Genomic DNA, 17,223 nt, shown 5'->3' with positions numbered 1-17,223 from the left:
TCAAGTCTGCTGCTCCATTGGTATCAGAAATCTGCAGATTCTTGGCATGGTCATCTAGTGTAGCCAGTTCACCTGGAACTTCACCTCTCTCATCAAGCTACTAAGGGAACTATTGAAATCTACAGTGGCATGTATGGACAGGGTGCATGTCAGTCTTTAGGCCCCTCTCTAACATCTAGCTCTAATCTTTCAAGCCAGATAGGTACAAACTGAGATTTCACCCTATGCTTTTTCAAAGTATTGTGACTACACGCGGAACTAAGGTCTAGGCTCCTGCTGAGCTTTTTTTTCTTCTTTTTTTGTGCTCATGTTGGTATACCCCTCTCACAGTTTGGGGTGGTATGTAGTGCTGTCCATGCACTACACTGAAGGTGAAACATCATTGCTGTCCCAGTTATTGGTTTCATATCTGAAAAGTTAAGTTTGCTGACTGTGGCTTGCACTGGGTATATCTGTTTTCTTCATTTGTGTGGTGACACAAGCAGCACTTGAACACTGCAGGGATCACCAGCCACAAGCACCTGACGTCACTCTATGGAGATTCAACAGGGTGCAGGTGAGGTGTGGAGTTCTGTATCCAGGCCTGGGCTTTTCTGAAAAATCAAATCAAATCTGTGCATTCTTGCATTTACAGCCTTTTTTTCGATTAATGCATCTGATAACAATGATTCGTGACAGGAAAGACCCAGAACTAGGCTCACAATGCCTGTTGACATGAGGCAATAAGATGGTGGACCGAGCAATATTTCCACCACAACTGCTATTTATCATACACATCTCTTTTTTTTTGGACGGCAGAAGGGTGTACGCAAGTATATTTTAACCTTTTATTCTAAAATTATGGGAGCAAAAGTATTATTTGTGCCTTTAAGTGGGATTCCCACCACAAACAAAAAGAGCGGAATTGCCCCAAAGGGACAGTGCATGGTGAGACAAAGTCCAACACCTGAAGCCTGACCTGACCGATCCACTGACTTACGATTGGACTGGTTAATATTAACTGAAGTGTTGCTACTGTGTTCCCTTTTTGATCTGCTGCTTAAAAGGTCTGGCTTCTATGATTAGAAATGTGATACTGGAACATTCTGTAGGAAATCCGCCTGCTCTGCTTGGTCACCCGGTATTTTTCTCCTTCTGCTGAACCCTGCATTTCTGCTAGCTTTAGCACTTTCTGCACTCAACCCCTGCTAACAGTGGTAAAGTGCCTTTGCTCCCCTTTTAAACATGGTCAGATTACCGTATTTCTAACTGGTATAAATAACTTTCCTATATGTCCCTAGTATTTGGTACCATATTTACGTAAATCTTGGAAGTTACATGGCATCAGTGGACAGTAGCACCTATGGTGCCATCCACTATAGTGATAGAGAATACATGGGTTCAGTCCTACCAGTATAGCCTGACTATGGCACTGTAATTCGACTTGTCAAAATAACCCCTTTTTTCTGATTAAGACTCCTAACTGCCGATGATTCTGCACCTTTTGAATATAACCCAGATGCCAGACTGGATCTGTAAGTTTTTCAGCAGCACCTCAGCTCGCTGGTAGGTGGTGCTGTGTGGCTCCACACTAATGCCATTCTGCTCCAGAAATGATGTGCAGATCCTATATAGGTGACATTTCTGCATGCATACGTCAGTTCCTTTCTTTGCACGGATCCGGATCTACTGCTCATCTCTTTGAGACCCCTTTTACCTCAAAATGTTTCAGTATGCAATGTAAATGTCACTTTCCAAAACGTCAGCCTTGTAAGGACAGTCGCAAACTGATGTCTGACAGATCCTTGTTAGGTTTGCCTGGGGTCGAGAGACAAATCTTTAAGGCTACAGAAACGGCACATAGATAAACATGAAGGGCATAAGGGACTGCAAGGCAAAATTCTCTGCCTACAAGCAGCAGTAGACTCCACATCGAGACTGATCCAGAAGTAACAGGAGTCAATCCCGGGGTCCATCTTTGTTGTACTCTAAATCTTCATGTAATTTGATGAAAAAATAAAAAATATCAAGTGGGAGTCAACTCCTTGCTGCCACTCCCATACTCCTGAGAAGGCTGAGGGTGTCACCATGCCTCGCCATCTCGCTCCCAAAGTTGGTCACCATCAGAGCCCATCCCGCACAACCTGAGTTTCTCGGGCTGTTTACGACACAGAGGCAGAAGCAAGAGTTCCAGAAGGCCATTTTGACTCTTTACTTTCATTCAACCACCTCTGGAATGCCTGAGAGCCCCAAGGAGCAGAGAGGCTCTCCATCTGGGATGCCACCAGCATATCCTTTGGCACCAGTTGGACCCTCCAAACCCTTCAGTGGGCCTCCTCCTGACCTTGTACCAACTCTAGATCCACACCGGTTTCTGGAGCATCTACACTGATACAGACTCCTCCAGCACCAGAGGATGAGATACCTACTGTGCTCTCCAACTTTGTCAGTGCTGTTCTGACCTCTAACAAGGCTACGCTCGGTTTCTGTTGAATCAGACTTGACCTGCTTAACATCCCACCTCCACAATGCAGATCTCATAAATTGCATTATTTGGTTCAGATAGATTTTGATATTGACTATGATGCAGGAAATGCCTACAACTAAAAAAATAGTATAAAGACCTCCAAGTTGACAGTGGGTTTGACACCTCTCCGGATTCTGGCCTTGTCTCTCCTCAGACCTCTAATGAGTCCCAATACCTTTCAACGAGACACTCTGTGATACCTCCTGGGTGCCTGGCCAAACCTTGCTGTGGCCCTCTAGTGAATCACTAGATTGTGATGTGATACAGTCCTGCCCCTGGTGATCCTGCCTTGATGTCTCAGCACCCCTGCCCTGAGAGCTTTGTGGTGCAAGCTTAAACTAGCGGAACACACCCATATACTTTCCTGACTACTCCCTTCAATAGGGAGTTCAAGAGTGTGGCGACCTTAGGGAAAGAGGGTATTTTCTTCCAGTAGTCTGTCCGTCTGGTCAGGCAATGCCTGTTTCCTGCTGGGCCGCTATTCCCATGCTCTGGGATTCGGTAACCCAAGTTATCTCGTGTCCCAGAAGATCTTCGAGGGAGATTCCAACCAGAGAACCACAACTGTATGCTGATTGCCGAATGTTTCGCTACAGCTGTTTTGCAGACTTCAGGCCTTTGCTCAGGTATGGGGGATGATGTCTTCCCAGGGGAACCTGAAGGGCAGAATTAGAGCTTAACATGCTGTGCTCTATCGTAGCATAGGTAGGAATTAGTCTGTTGACTCTAGTGACAATATGGTAGCATTATTTTCATGTTTTACTCTCCTTGTCACAATTTTAATCTTGTCATGCTGTATCGTCCTGGGTATTGCAGTCCACGCTTTACTATCTAAGATGCAGTTGCTTTATTAAAGCATTATTGAAATATATACTGCCTCTGTTTGTCATTGTGTATGTCAGACTAATGTAACTGAGAAAAACAGATGAGACCTGAGTGACCACGGCTTTCCTGAGTAACCAGTTATGTCATGCGCTCGGCTGCCCAATCATCCATGCCCTTGAGGCACTGCTAGTTCGCCGGAGCGGAACCTGGATTGGAGCGACGGGTGTCACCTGTAGTGGGTTAGATTCAGTCTACCACTCGAAATCCAGTGGTTTCATTAGAACAATGAGAGCCTACGCGACATGTGACTGCTTAGAAAATTAAATAATAACAACACATTAGGTCCCCAGCTTTCAGTAAAGGCTCAGTGGGGGCGTCCCCAGATTCCAATAATGATTCAGTAGGGATCCCTGGGTTCCAGTAATAATAAAGTGGGGGTCCACAGAAGTCAGAAGATTGGGCACCACTGGCCCATGAGATGTTTCTTCCCTCTCCTTTTGTCATATTTCAGTGACATCTTAAATGGTCCTTACATATTTAATATGTACTCCCTTTGAGCTGCTTAACAGCTGTCCTTTACATCTTCTCACCCTCAAGACGTTGTTACTCATCGCTATAACATCAGTGCAGCACGTGAGTTTCAAGCTATCTTTGTAAACCCACAGTAGAACCCTTTCTTCCCAGACAAACTGGTTCCACGGATGTGAGCATCCTTCTTGTCTAAAATTGTGACGCTGTTCCACGTTGGTTAAAATATCACCTTATAGGTGTTCTTTGCTCTTCCTCACCCCTTTAAGAAGTAGGAAAGTCTCCATCACGTAGGCCCTGAAAGAGCACCAAGCTTTTATATCGATCATACCAGAGAACCTCCAGGTTGATGATCAGTTCTTTGCTGGAGTAAAAAAGGGCAAGGCTGTGCAGAAAAAGACCATCTTACACTGAATTGTGCTTTGCTCAAAGATCTGCTACGCATCAACCTAAAAGCAGCCTCATGAATGCTGCAAGCTCATTGCACCAGAGCCAAAGCTGCTACCCCTGCATTGGCATCCCAAGTTCCTACCCTGAACATCCAACAGCAGCTATGTAGTTATTACTCCATACGTTCATGAAGCACTACTGTCCTGATAGCCATGTTCACTGAGAGGGGCATTTTGCCCACTCTGTCCTACAGGACTTTTTGAATTGAGTCCATTTACAGACCCACCTCCAAATTACTACTGTTTAGTATCTATTCAAAGGTGTAGAATCTGCAGCTAGAAGTCTCTGTAAGAAGAACAAGTTACTTGCCTATGGTAAGAATCTTTCTGGTAAAGACTCTATCCTACCACAGATTCCTCACTAACCTTCTCATCCTCCTTGTTCTGTGCATTGGACTGTTGATTAATAAGATGCCAAGTCTAGAAATCTGCACACTGGTTACAACCAATTTGCGATTGGGACTATGCGTCTGGGTCGTGGATAGCCTCGAATGCAGCTGACGTTAGCATGCAGGAGTGGGTCCTATATAGGCTCCATCTGTCATTTCTGAAGTAGAACGGCGTCAGTGCAGAGCCACACAGAGGCACTGCTGAAAAAGTTTCTAAATCGAGTCTGGGAATATTCAAAGGGTGGCGACACTGCAGTTACAGAAAAATCTGAAAGAGACTTCTAGTCACAGATTCCTTACCTTAGAATTATCCCCAGGTGTCCGACTGGATCCGTACATTTTTTCGTGAGCAGTACCCCTACACACCAGTAGGTGACATTGTTCGGCCCCACATGATGTTGTTCGTGCAAGAAGTGACACTCGCAGTGCCTATATAGACACCAACCAGGGGTGCAGATGTTAGTTCTTTTCTTTGCATGCCAGTCAGCGCAAATCCGGAGAGGAGCTACCCCTAGTAATTTTTGACTAACTTTTTTAAAGGTTTTGTCATCATCTTTTTGAGGTTTTTCCTCCTGGTGTGGCAAGATGTCATTGAGAAAGCATGGCTTCATGCCTTGCGACACCTGTCACCGATCAATGTTGGTGATGGACCTACACACCTTGTTTGTCTCCGGTGTCTCGAGCGTGACCAAGACCTAAGGACTTGAGCCGATTGTCATGCCATTAACCTGAAGGCCTTGAGGGAGAAACCGCACAAGCTCCTGGCGGCTTGACCACGTTCTAGATCCCTGTTAAGAGGAAGGTCCTGGGAGTAGTTGCGGAGCCCTAGATCTTCGTCGCTCTTGAAGTCGTCCAGTCACTCGTGTAAGTCCCACCACCACAAAAAGAAGTTACAGAGGTTTTGGACTTCACCTCGTCCATCAGCTGACGAGGGAGCATCATTTGTCCAGGCATGGCTCTGCGGGAGACCCAGCACCTGGGCCATCTTTGCCTCTCCCAGAGTTTCCGGGAACTGGAGCGAACCCGCCAAACTCTAGGAGTTCTTTGACGCCACGCACCGCATATTTGAGCAGCCCATTCCCTCTGATGCCCCTTTGGTCCCAGTGGGTTCAGGAGTGACCCCTTCTGGTTCCGTGCCAACGGCTCCGGCCTCAACACCAGAAGGGCCCCATGGATCCGACCATGTTGACCTTCCTCAGCATTAGTCCTGACGTCAACTCTCCCAGCGGCACTGCCCCAACCCTCCACCCTCACTATGATACGGAGCCGGAAGGGCGTCGACTGACTCCATCTACGGCTCCTACTGTAGCCATGCCTCCCAGGCAGGAGCCTGAGCCCTATCCCTATGGGCTACAACTCAGGGCGGATTGGAAGGGGTTACGGACTGTGAAGATTACAAGCCTAATGATGCCAACATGGACTGGTATGAGGATTTGGGTGAGATCAGTAGACTGGACACTACTCCTAATACTGCCATGCTTTCTCCCCATAGTATGGTTACAGAGGAGGAAGGTGGTATGGTAGGCTGTTGAGGTCCTTGGCCTTCGGTTGCCTTCAGTGGCAGTCAAGACTTTATATCTTGACAGAGGTGCTGCAACCAGGAGTGACCTCCTCAGAACTGCTATTCCTGTTCGACGAGGCCTTCACGGAAATCCTATTTGGGACCTGGTCCAAGCCTAGCACAGGGTCTCCTGTGACTAGGAAGATTGCCTGCTGCCACTTCCCCGCTCCAGGGGACAGATACTTTCTCACCCAACACCCTACCCCAGAGAGCTTGGTGGTCCAAACCGTTACATCCTATGTAAATGCTGATGCATTCCCTACTGCACCCCAGGATAGGGAAGAAGATGTTTTCATCCTCTCTGGCACTGCAGTCTGTGAACACCACATGCCGTTTGAGATACTATTCCCATGCACTGTGGGATATGGTTGCGCAGGTGCTGCCATTGGTCCTGGAGAAGGGCTTGGACATTCTTTACCAGGCTGTTGAAGATGGGACAGATGCAGCAAAGTTCACAATAAAATGTGGACTGGACACCACTGACTAGGCAGAGCAGTTTAGTCGACAGTGGCCTTATAGCTTCACACCTGGTTGGGACTCTCTGAGGATGTCCAATCATCTCTGGTGGACATGCTGTTTGATGGTTCCTATCTCTTTGGAGACAAGGCAGATTTAGCACAGGTGTGCTTTAAGGACAGTAGGGCTACGCCCAGGTCCTTGGGCCTTTCTATGCCTACTCCCCTCCAACTCCCATCACCCACAATCTGCCTTTTGTAGCAACAGGAGCATCCAACTGCGCCTTTACCCACCCAGCCATTGTGGCGCATATGCTCCCCAGCTTCTACATGGCTGAGGGCTCAGTACCCACAGACCTCATGTGCTACGCAGCCTGTGGTTGGGCCAGTACACAACCCCTCCTCCTAACGCCGCCTCTAAACCCTCCTGATTTGCCCTCGTACCATCATGGGCACCCAGTTGGCAGCCGGATTTGTCATCAGCTGCCCCAGTTGCGGTCCATAACTTCAGACAGGTGGGTTTTGCAAATCGTCCTCCTCCTCCCATTCCACCAACTTACGACCAGCTGACCGAGGATCACCTATCTCTTCTCTACCAGGAAGTTGAATATCTCTCGGCCAAGGGAGCCACAGAGAGACCTATGCCCTCAGTTTCTTCCTCAAGAAGGGGAAGTTCAAATTGCTCATCCTGGTTCAGGTCCTGTTTGCCCTGGACCCAGGAGACCGGATGTTAGTGTTGGACTTGCAGAACACATACTTCCACATTCCTGTCCTGCCAGGCCACAGGTGTTACCTGTAGTTCATGTTTGGCCACGAGCACTTTCAGTTCACTGTGCTTCCCTTTGGCCTTACCATTGCCCCTCGGTGTTCATCAAGGTGATAGCAGTGGTTGCAGCTCATCTACGGAGATCAGAGGTGCCAGTCTTCCCCTATCTTGACAACCAGCTGTTGCAGGTGGACTCGCCTCAGGCTGTCATCTCCCACCTTCAGACCTCCAGCAATCACTGGGGTTCACTATAAACGTGCCAAAGTCACACCTGAATCCCCCTCAGATTCTCCCTTTCATCAGAGATATTCTGAACACAGTGCAGTTTCAGGTTTAACCTCCCGAATGGCAAGTCCAGGATATTCAGGCTATGATACCAATGTTCGAACCTCTATCCTGGGTTTGGGTGAGACTGACTCTGAGGCTGCTGGGACTCATGGCCTCTTGAATCCTTCTGATGACACATCCCTGCTGACATATGCAGACTCTGCAGTGGCACCTGAAGTTCTAGTGGGCACAGCATATGGGGAATCTCTGATATGGTCCAAATCTCGGAGGGAACTGCAAAAGATCTGCCGTGATGGTTAACAAACTGCGAGTGAGTCAGTGGAAGACCCCTGTCCCTTCCCCACCCAGATCTGACAGTAGTGAGAGATGCATCACTCCTGTATGGGGTGGCCTTCTGGGAGAGGCTTAGATCAGATGATTCTAATTTTGGGTGGAATCCGGACTCCACATCCACCTGTTGGAGCTCCGGGAGATCTGATTGACATTGAAAGCCTTCCTACCCTCATCAAAGGAAGGCTAGTGCAAGTGTTCTCAGACACCACCACTGCCATGTGGTACTGCAAAAAACAGGGTGGCTGGGGTCGTGGACCCTTTCTCAAGAGGCCCTGCGTCTTTGTACACGGCTGGAACATGAAGGCACACCCATGGTGGTTCAATGCCTTGCAGACTTTCCGAATGCCAGAGCTGACAAACTCAGCCAAGGATGCCTTGCGGATCACAAATGGCATCTCCATCCGAAGGTGATGCAAGATCTCTTTCGGCAGTTGGGAGAGCCTGGTTGGATCTGTTTGCCACTGCCAAAAATGAGCAATCTCAGCAGTTCTGTGTCCTGGAGTTTCCAAGGCGGCTCTCACTCAGAGACTCTTCTTCTGGAGTGGAGGCTCAGACCACTCTTGCCCTGGGTTCTCAAGATGATCAGGAACGACCAGGCTCAAGTCATCCTTGTTGCTCCCGACTGGGCACGGAAAGTCTGGGATCCTGAGCTGTTGAGCATGGCCATCGGTCCTCTACCTGAATCTGTCAACTCTTTGCCTTCTTGCATAGTGATTGAGCGGTGGCAGTTGGCAGCTTTCGACCTTTCTCCTGAAGTCGGACATGCTATCTTGGCAGCCAGGCATCCCTCCATTTAGATGGTATATGTCTGCTGTTGGCAAAACTTTGTGCCATGGTATTCAGAAAAACATAGTGAGCCCTTTTCTGCCCCCACTTTCCCAAGTTTTTGTTTTTATTATTTCTCTTGCCCAACAGGGCACTCGTAAGAGCTATATGTGCTATTTCTGCTTTTCTGTGGTTGCCTAATCAGCCATCCTTCTTCGAATCCCCTGTGTACATAGATTCTTAAAAGTTTATCTGTTTCCCCTTTCCCCCCATCCTTTATCTTGCCTAGTGGGATTTGAATCTTGTCTTGACTTTTCTTATGTGCTCTCCTTTTGAGCCACTTCATAATTGCCCTCTGAGGATCCTAAATCATTGAGACATCCTTCCTCATGGCGATAACATCTGCCCGGAGGGTTAGTGAGCTTCAGGTCTTATCATCTAAGATTTCTTCTCTATCCTGACAAAACTGGTGCTATGCGCAAGGGCCTCCTCTCTTCCTAAATTGGTCGCTCCATTTCACATTGGCCAATCCATCACCATGCCTACTTTTTACACTCTTCCACATCTGTCCAAAGCAGAGGAGCGACTCCACTGTCTGGACCCAAAAAGAGCATTGTCATTCTACCTTGACTGCACACAGGAGCTCCGGGTGGATTACCAGCTCTTTGTGGGGTATGTTGGAGTGAAGAAAGTTCTGGCTGTGCAGAATCAGACTGTCTCCAGATGGATCATGCTGTACATTCAATTCTGCTACGCACTGGCCAAGAGAAAACCCCTTGAGGGTTTGTGTGCTCATTCTGCCACAGCGAAAGCTGCGACCACTGAGGTAACACAGAAGTTCCAGTCCTAGGTATCTGCCAGGCAGCAACGTGGGCCTCCTTGCACAGGTTCACATAGCACTTCTGTCTGTACAGTCTTGGATGTCGATATAAGGAGCTAGCCCGTTGGGGCCTGCAAGACTTCCTTGTGTGAAATTGGTCTGCAGACCCACCTCTGGAGATGGTATTGCTTGGGTATCTATTCTAAGGTAAGAAATCAATGGCTAGAAGTTTCTATCAGATGAACAGGTTACTTACCTTTGGTAGTGCCTTATCTGGTAGAGACTCTTTCTAGCCAACTATTCCTTACTGACCCACCAACCTCCTTGCTATGAAAACATATTTCTGAGGAAAGGACTGTTACCCTTTCAGGGCCCTAGTTTTCCACACTAGTGGTCAGTGTTATTCGTGGCCCTGCGCGCCAGGTGTGGAAAGAAAAGAAACATACTTCACAAAAAGAAATTGATGTCAGTGTGCTTGGGTGGTGCTTACATAGGCAGCATGAATGTCCCTTCTGGTGCGGACAATGCTGCCACATGAAGCTGAGCAAGGCCACCTACCATCTTGCGGGGGTGCTTCAGTAGTGTACTGCTTTGGTGGATTAGACTTTAAAGGTCTAAAGTTATAATCTTTATCTAGGGTGAACCCAGTTGGTGGGTCTGGTCTGTGCTTCTTGGGGCTCTTCCTTCATAAAACTTAAAAAATTAATGCATTTGTACATTAAACATTTCTTCATTTTTTTCTAATTTGGCTTGGCATTGTTATAGTTTTGCATTTTGACTATATTACTGTTTTGGTGTTGTATGATTAATCTATACATTGGCCTAAGTTAACTGTGGCTCTATGCCATAGCTACCAGGGGAGTTGAGCTCAGAGGAATGTAGTAACTTTGAGGGGTCACCCTGGCAAGTGTTGAGTTGTTCCTTGAGGAGGGTCGTCAACTTCTCTCTCACCACCCAATAATTATACAGTTTCTTATAATTCCTGTACCAGAAATACATTTATTTAAATGTTGCTACCAAATGTTATGTTCAATAATGCTAGTAGAGCTGCCATTTCATGCCGAGACAGTTCAAAAAACAAAATCAGGAGAATGATTAAAATCCGGTGTTTTCCCTTTGAAATATAAACAGAAAGTTATAAATAAAAAAACTATTTAAAAAACATGGAATCCGGTCTAGATTATTCCCAAAGGGATTTAAATGATAGGGAAAGGCTGTATTACAGAATAAAGAGGATTTTGCATAAACTGTTGAGGTATCAGTTTCTGTTCCTTCCAGAATCCAATATATATTGAGAAATGAGTGGTATTTTATTCACTGCAGAATGTGGCAACCCTAAATCCTAGAAATTACCCCTCCCCCGGCAAAATGTGAACTAATTATATATAAAATCTCAAAATGTGAAACTTTTTATTTAGCGCTGAGTTTGCTTTGTATATTGTCAACTCGTCCCTAAAAGGCGGTGTGTGCAGGCCGCACATCCATGCGTTTCAAGCCTCGCTCTGCTATTTGGTGAACGGTTCAATGACAGGACGAGGCTTGTAACGCATGGAAGCGATTGGGTGGCCAGACAAGGGGGCTCGGTGCGGGCAAGATGGCAGCCGGCGCTTTGGCGGTGATGGCGGGAAGAGGAGGCGGTGGAACCGAGTAGTGAAGGTACCCATCCGACTTGGCGCGAAGGAAGGGGAAGACTTTAAGATAGTTCCCAGGCTCATCTTGTGCCCCCTTGGGGCCAAAAGCGTGAAGAGAGCGACAGACGTTGGGGAAGGCAGGATACTGAAGCACTATGGGACTTGTAGTTTTAGCAATCAGTTCATGCTTAGAGTGATCCGTGATCGTGCTATATATTCCACGACCCGAAAGTCTAATCATAATGTGGACGAGTTCTACCACTTTCCAGTGCATCCCTGGGGAATTGCAATTTTTTTTATACTGTTCAGAGAAGGAGAACTGTGGTAGAACTACAAGCCCCATAAAAATGTTTTAGAAGTCTGGAAATAGTCGTTCTCAAACGTGACAAGCACCGTAATACGCGAAAGAACAATGACAACCCAGTCCCCGATTTTACATATATGTTTTTTAGCTAGACAGATATTTTTACCACAATGGTATTATTGTTTACCACTTAATTTATAACTTTCTTATTAAAGAAAAATACAAAGATACTTAAACTGCACAATGATTAAAATACAATACTGGCTGTCCGCGAAAACTCTGGTGGAAAGTAACTGATAAACGTAATTGTATTTCTATAGCGCGCACCACCCCTGACGAGGCGTTGAAGCGCCTTTCGGTGAGTAGCATGCTACTCTGCAACCCAAAGTGGTGGATTATTATAGAGAAATTTAAGTTGTTAATTGGAGTAGGGAACGTTTAAGTCTCTTAGTTGTACTGTATAAGATAAAGAAGGGAAGTGTCTAGAAAGTGTTATTTGGGCGATCCTACTAGTAAAATGAGGTTTGGAATGAGTCAGAGAATGGAACGTATATAGATGCATAATTTCACAAAAAGGAATATATGTATATGGAAAATAAAGAGATATAAAGTATTATAAAGTCAAATATTTACATGTATGAATAATTATTTAGAAGCTTAGACTTTCAAGTGTTGCTGTACATAAAGCTAATTTTTTTTTTTGTTAATTGGATGATTTATTTCAATTTTATATTTGTCTCCAATATTTAAATAGTGAAGCACTTATAGATACAATTATTTTGTAAACTATGCAGTGACCTATATAAGTTAAGCATAAAATAATATATATATATATACATATATATATATTTAATTGAATTTTATTGATGTTCAGTTAATTAAAATTGTTATGTCCAAGTTAGCAATTACCTTTTAGGACATCAATGGTATGTAACAAGATGGAAAATATACAGTATTTCATAAAACAGAGAATTTCAAGTTAGGCATCATGAAAGGAGATAAAACACAGTATTTCATCAAACAGAAGTAATTTGAGTGGTACACAAACCTGAGAGGACATTTGGCAGCATTTCCAGCAACCCCACAGACAAAGCTGCTCTCTGCTGATGAAGGGCTTACCCAGAAACATGTGTCCAGAGATTTACTGGACTTGCTGCACCTACTAAGGTGAAAAACTTTAGTTAACTTTATGAATAAAAAACTAACTTGTACTGCATTTACCGTGATGCACTGGGGCTGACTGTATGCTGGAGTGTGAGCAGGGAGCTCCCTTTCTGGTTTTTCAGAAGTAATTTCGAGTTCAGCATCTGCTTTTGGCACACACTACTGAAATTTTACATCATAAAATACTTTAATCAAGGGCACCTTATGTCTGTATGTGATTCTCAGGTAATTTGGAGTTAAAAGTGCTTCTAGGAACAAGCATAATTTGTATGCTAAGCTCTAGAGCACCGTGCTGGTGAACAATGATCTTGAAAAATAATATACCCCACTACTTTAATTAGTCGCCAGTATAGGAGTCATCACTCAGGGCTTTATTCGTGGCGGCCTCAGGCATCGCACAATTAAAAGTGCTTTAACTGAAAAATGCTTAATAGTTTGTTGTTACAGTTTTACTCTGTGTGTATTTGTCCCTGCCTTGGAGCATGGACCAAGTACTGCTTCCTTCCGCAGTGTCTATCTACTACTGGTGCTACTTTTTTAGGTCAAGCATAGCAGCGCGTAAGCGCTGCTTTTCGTCCTGTTGTAATGTATTCTGTGGGCTTTAATCACACCTATCTAACACCCATCACTTTCATTCATTTTTGGGCCTGCTTTTCAAAAATCCCTTGACGTTGTTGGTAAATGCTGTTTGTCCCGCCTTGAGGTTGTTTTGTTACTGCCTTGAAGACTGACCCTGTTACATAGATTATTGCACAATCGACCAGATAGCTTCTGTCAGTGCACTATTTTTTCTTTTGCCTTGCCGCTTTGCTCATGGCGGCATGTTGTTTCTTCGTCTTCCTTGGTTTCCGGCTGTTTCTTTGCGATGTCTACGGGGTCTTTTTTTATTTATTTATTGAGTTTTTTTTTTTTTTTGCAGTTTTATGTAGCGCGAACTCAATACAAAGGTATTACAATGCTTCACATGAGCACTGGTTACAATACACAAGAACACATACATTTTTGGTAGCAAGGGGAGATTAATAGATTTGCCCAGAATCGCAGGATGTTGAGCCAGCGCCGAGACTCAAACTGTTTTCGCCAGCTCCGAGACTCATACTTTTTTCCCCAGCTCGAAGGTTGGCAGCTCTGGCCTTTACGCTACATCCTCTCCCCTAGGGTTTTTTGTCTGGTGCAGGTTGGGGCAGTCTGGGAATATGTACTTTTTTTTTTTTTTTTTTACATAGTGCTTAGTACTACAAGTTCTGCCATTTCATAGTGCTGCAAAGCAGGTGCCATTCTTAACAAAATTGTTATAATTTATTTGCATCGACCTGTCGGAGATGAAAAGACTGTCATTATATTTTTTTTTTATTTTGTTGCAATTTTATGTAGCTTTTTATTTCATTTACAGTTTTATACAGAGCGAATTCAATACAAAGGTATTACAGCGCTTTACATGAGCACCGGTTACATTACACAAAAACACAATTTTTGGTAGCAAGGGGGAGATTAAGTGATTTACCCAGAATCACAGAATGTTGAGCTGGCGCAGAGACTCGCACTGTGTTCCCTAGCTCCAAAGTCTGGAGCTCTGGCCTTAACAACACATCCTCTTCCCTTGGGTTCTCTCACCTGGGGTTCTTTGTCTGGTGCGGGTTGAGGCAGTCTGGGAAAAACTCTTTTTTTTTTTTTTCTTTTTTTTTTTTTTCTTCATACAGTGCTTGGTAATCCAGGTTCTGCAATTTCATAGCACTGCAAAGCAGGTGCTATTCTTAGCAAAACTGCTATAATTCATTTGCAGTTAAGCTGTGTCTTCTTTTATTTTCTTTGTATACCATCAATGTTTTTAAAAGTGAGACTGGTATCGCCAGTGTAGAGGAATAATTCCTTTAAAAGTTTAACACAGAGAAACATATGACTGCTCCCTTTTTTTGTTCCTAACTCTATTGACCCCCTCATTTTCCAGGTTAAATGACACAAAGGTGAGGCTTTTTGGGTGCCATAACAGTTTAGGTAAAAACACTAAAAAAAAAAATGGGCTTGCATCTCTAAGGTATCACATCCAGTCTGTTAGAATGAGGCAAAAACACTCCAAAGATGGCAGGCTTGTTGTGTCCTCTCTTCTGCAGGTACAGGCTTGGGAGGTTTTCTGTGGCATCTGGAATACATCCACTATATTCCAAACCAAAACAAATAGGGTAAAAGACATTGTCATTTACAATGCCAACAGCTCTAACACTCACAAATGTGAAACACATTGCAAATGCTTGTTTCCTTTAGCTGCAGCACTATGACAGGCCTGAGCTGGCCTCATCAGAACCCTTTCTTTTCCTAATTTTCAGCCATGCTGTACAGCATGGCTAAAATATATTGACCAAGTCAATAGTTCTTGCATAGGCAAGACCTATTGGCTTCGCAAATGCTTGTTTCAAAAGTGGCCATGCTATCTTTGTCTTTGCATAGTAGGATTGGATTTAAGACTGCTTGCATACAGACCATGCCCCAAACCAACCATGCATGTAGCTCCTACAGCAGGAGCTCCACCATCTTTGGCTTTTAAAGAGGCCATGCATTAAACTACAGGTCATATGACGTAAGCCTTTTTTCTTTTTTCTTTTTTCTTTTTTTCCAGTTCTCAAGTTTCTTGAAACTTGATTTGAAGCTTGCAATTTTTGTATTCCTACTGTTTGAAAGTGTTTTGTTATTGTACACCCTTGACTGGCATGTCCTCTCTCTCCCTCTCTTTTCTTCAGAGTTTCTCACAGTAGCACCTTTTAAGAGTGTTAATTTTTTTCATGTGTTTGTGACAAATTGCTAATTCTCAAATCCTACAAGCTCTATATTAGTAAATAGTGCCCATTTCAAAATACAAATTGGTGGCTGTGTGCAGGCCTACGATCCTTTGAAATGTGTTTTTTTCTTTTTTGAGTACTTTTTAGGTCGAGCACGCATGCGCTCTAACGTGTTGTAATCGCTGTGGGCTTTTAACTACACCCACCGCACGCCCATCACTATCACTTGTTCCTGGGCTTGGCTTTCAAAAATCCTTTATCATTGGTGAATGCTTCACGTTAGTCCTTCCTTGTGGCAGTTTTGTTACCGCTTTGACCATCGACCCTGTTACATGAATAATTGCACATCTGCCCATATGTTTCGACTGAGAGCAAACTTCTTTTTCCTTTTGTGTCTCTCCTTTGTGCTCAAACTCATGGCGGCTGTGGCGCTTTGAATCGGCTAGCTTAAAGCAACTGTTTTACTTTTTATTTTCAATTTGTGGCAAGAAATTCCAGTTTGGAATTTTAAACGCTAATAGCTCTAATTCTAGAAAACGAAAGACCTATTGCATTGCAAATGCTTGTTTCCTCCTCTGGATATGTGTATCCCACCTACTCTTTAATGGCTTAACACTGGTCACTGGCTTCTTTTCAGTGTGAATTTTTTTTTTTTTTTATAGCACAAAACTCACAAGTTTAAACAAAGACAATTTTGAATTGCAAGATGGCAGAAAAAGTAATCCAAAGCCTTCAACAGCCGTTCCTTCATAAAATATTCAGATATATTTGTTAGAATCTACTGTTTCCAACTTGCGATTTTAATGGCTAGAATATCTTTAAAACATTTCTTAAATATTAGTATCTTAAAAAAAACACTGACAAAGCCTTTAAAAAACAAATTTTCTATTTTCCCACTGTTGTTAATTATCTTTTTCACCCAGTTTTCGTTTACAGTCCACGTTAAATTAGACACACAGAACATATATACACAGAATGTTGTAAATCGGTGCATAGAAAAACACATGAAATGCTCCCTTTATTTGAGCATTTCTTTAAAATAGTCGAACGGTGTGCATATGATATGATACATTGCCTTTTTATGTCATTGAGGTTGTACTCCGGAGTGAGGTAGTATGTCCTAATGGAAGCATCATAAACGAAATGTTGACACCAGAGCATGGAGAGTGTATTACAGTTAGTGGTGATCTCGGGTAAAAAGGTCATCTAGTATGTAGTTAAGAAACATTAAGAATTATGGGGACTGTGACCTTTACCTATAGGTTACATCCACATATATGGGAAAATGTTATGAACGCCGGGTGAAAGGCCATAATAGAACCGAGGGCAAAGTGTTGCTGCAAACCCCCTCCCGCCCCCCTCCCCCACACACACCCCCAATGCCTCCCCTCTCTCCCCTGGCTGGTCCTTTGTTTCCCCCAAAGCTCTGACTGGCTTTTTAACCTCCCCCGTTAGTCCCTTAGTCCCTCAACCCTCCACTCCCTATTGCCCCCTTTCTCCCACGGCCCTGTGAAGTGGCATCAGCATAAAGCATTGCAAAGACTAAAGGTGAGACGTATTGGTTTACCAATGCTTGTTTATTGCAGAGAGCACATATTGTAAAGCTGGAATTTACAGCGTAGATTTATGCCGGTCATTGCTTTCATCCTCAAAAAAGTTTAATAT

At 44.3% G+C, this 17,223-nt stretch overlaps 1 protein-coding gene across 4 annotated transcripts in view; it reads left to right on the top strand.

The window, feature by feature from the left end:
• Positions 1-11,249: 11,249 nt before the first annotated feature.
• The window catches only part of HMGXB4 (HMG-box containing 4), a 110,412-nt gene continuing 104,438 nt past the window's right edge, over positions 11,250-17,223 (top strand). For 2 of the 4 annotated variants that reach the window (XM_069231395.1, XM_069231394.1), the window contains exon 1: positions 11,259-11,341. The gene's annotated coding sequence lies outside the window, so the exon portion shown is untranslated. Of the gene's footprint in view, positions 11,342-17,223 lie in introns of all 4 variants that reach the window. The other 2 variants (XM_069231396.1, XM_069231397.1) reach the window with 2 other exon arrangements.

This window comes from Pleurodeles waltl, chromosome 4_2, assembly GCF_031143425.1.
Source record: "Pleurodeles waltl isolate 20211129_DDA chromosome 4_2, aPleWal1.hap1.20221129, whole genome shotgun sequence".
Lineage (NCBI taxonomy): Eukaryota > Metazoa > Chordata > Amphibia > Caudata > Salamandridae > Pleurodeles > Pleurodeles waltl.
Note: the sequence above shows the minus strand (reverse complement) of the source record. Positions and strands in the feature narration are given on the sequence as shown.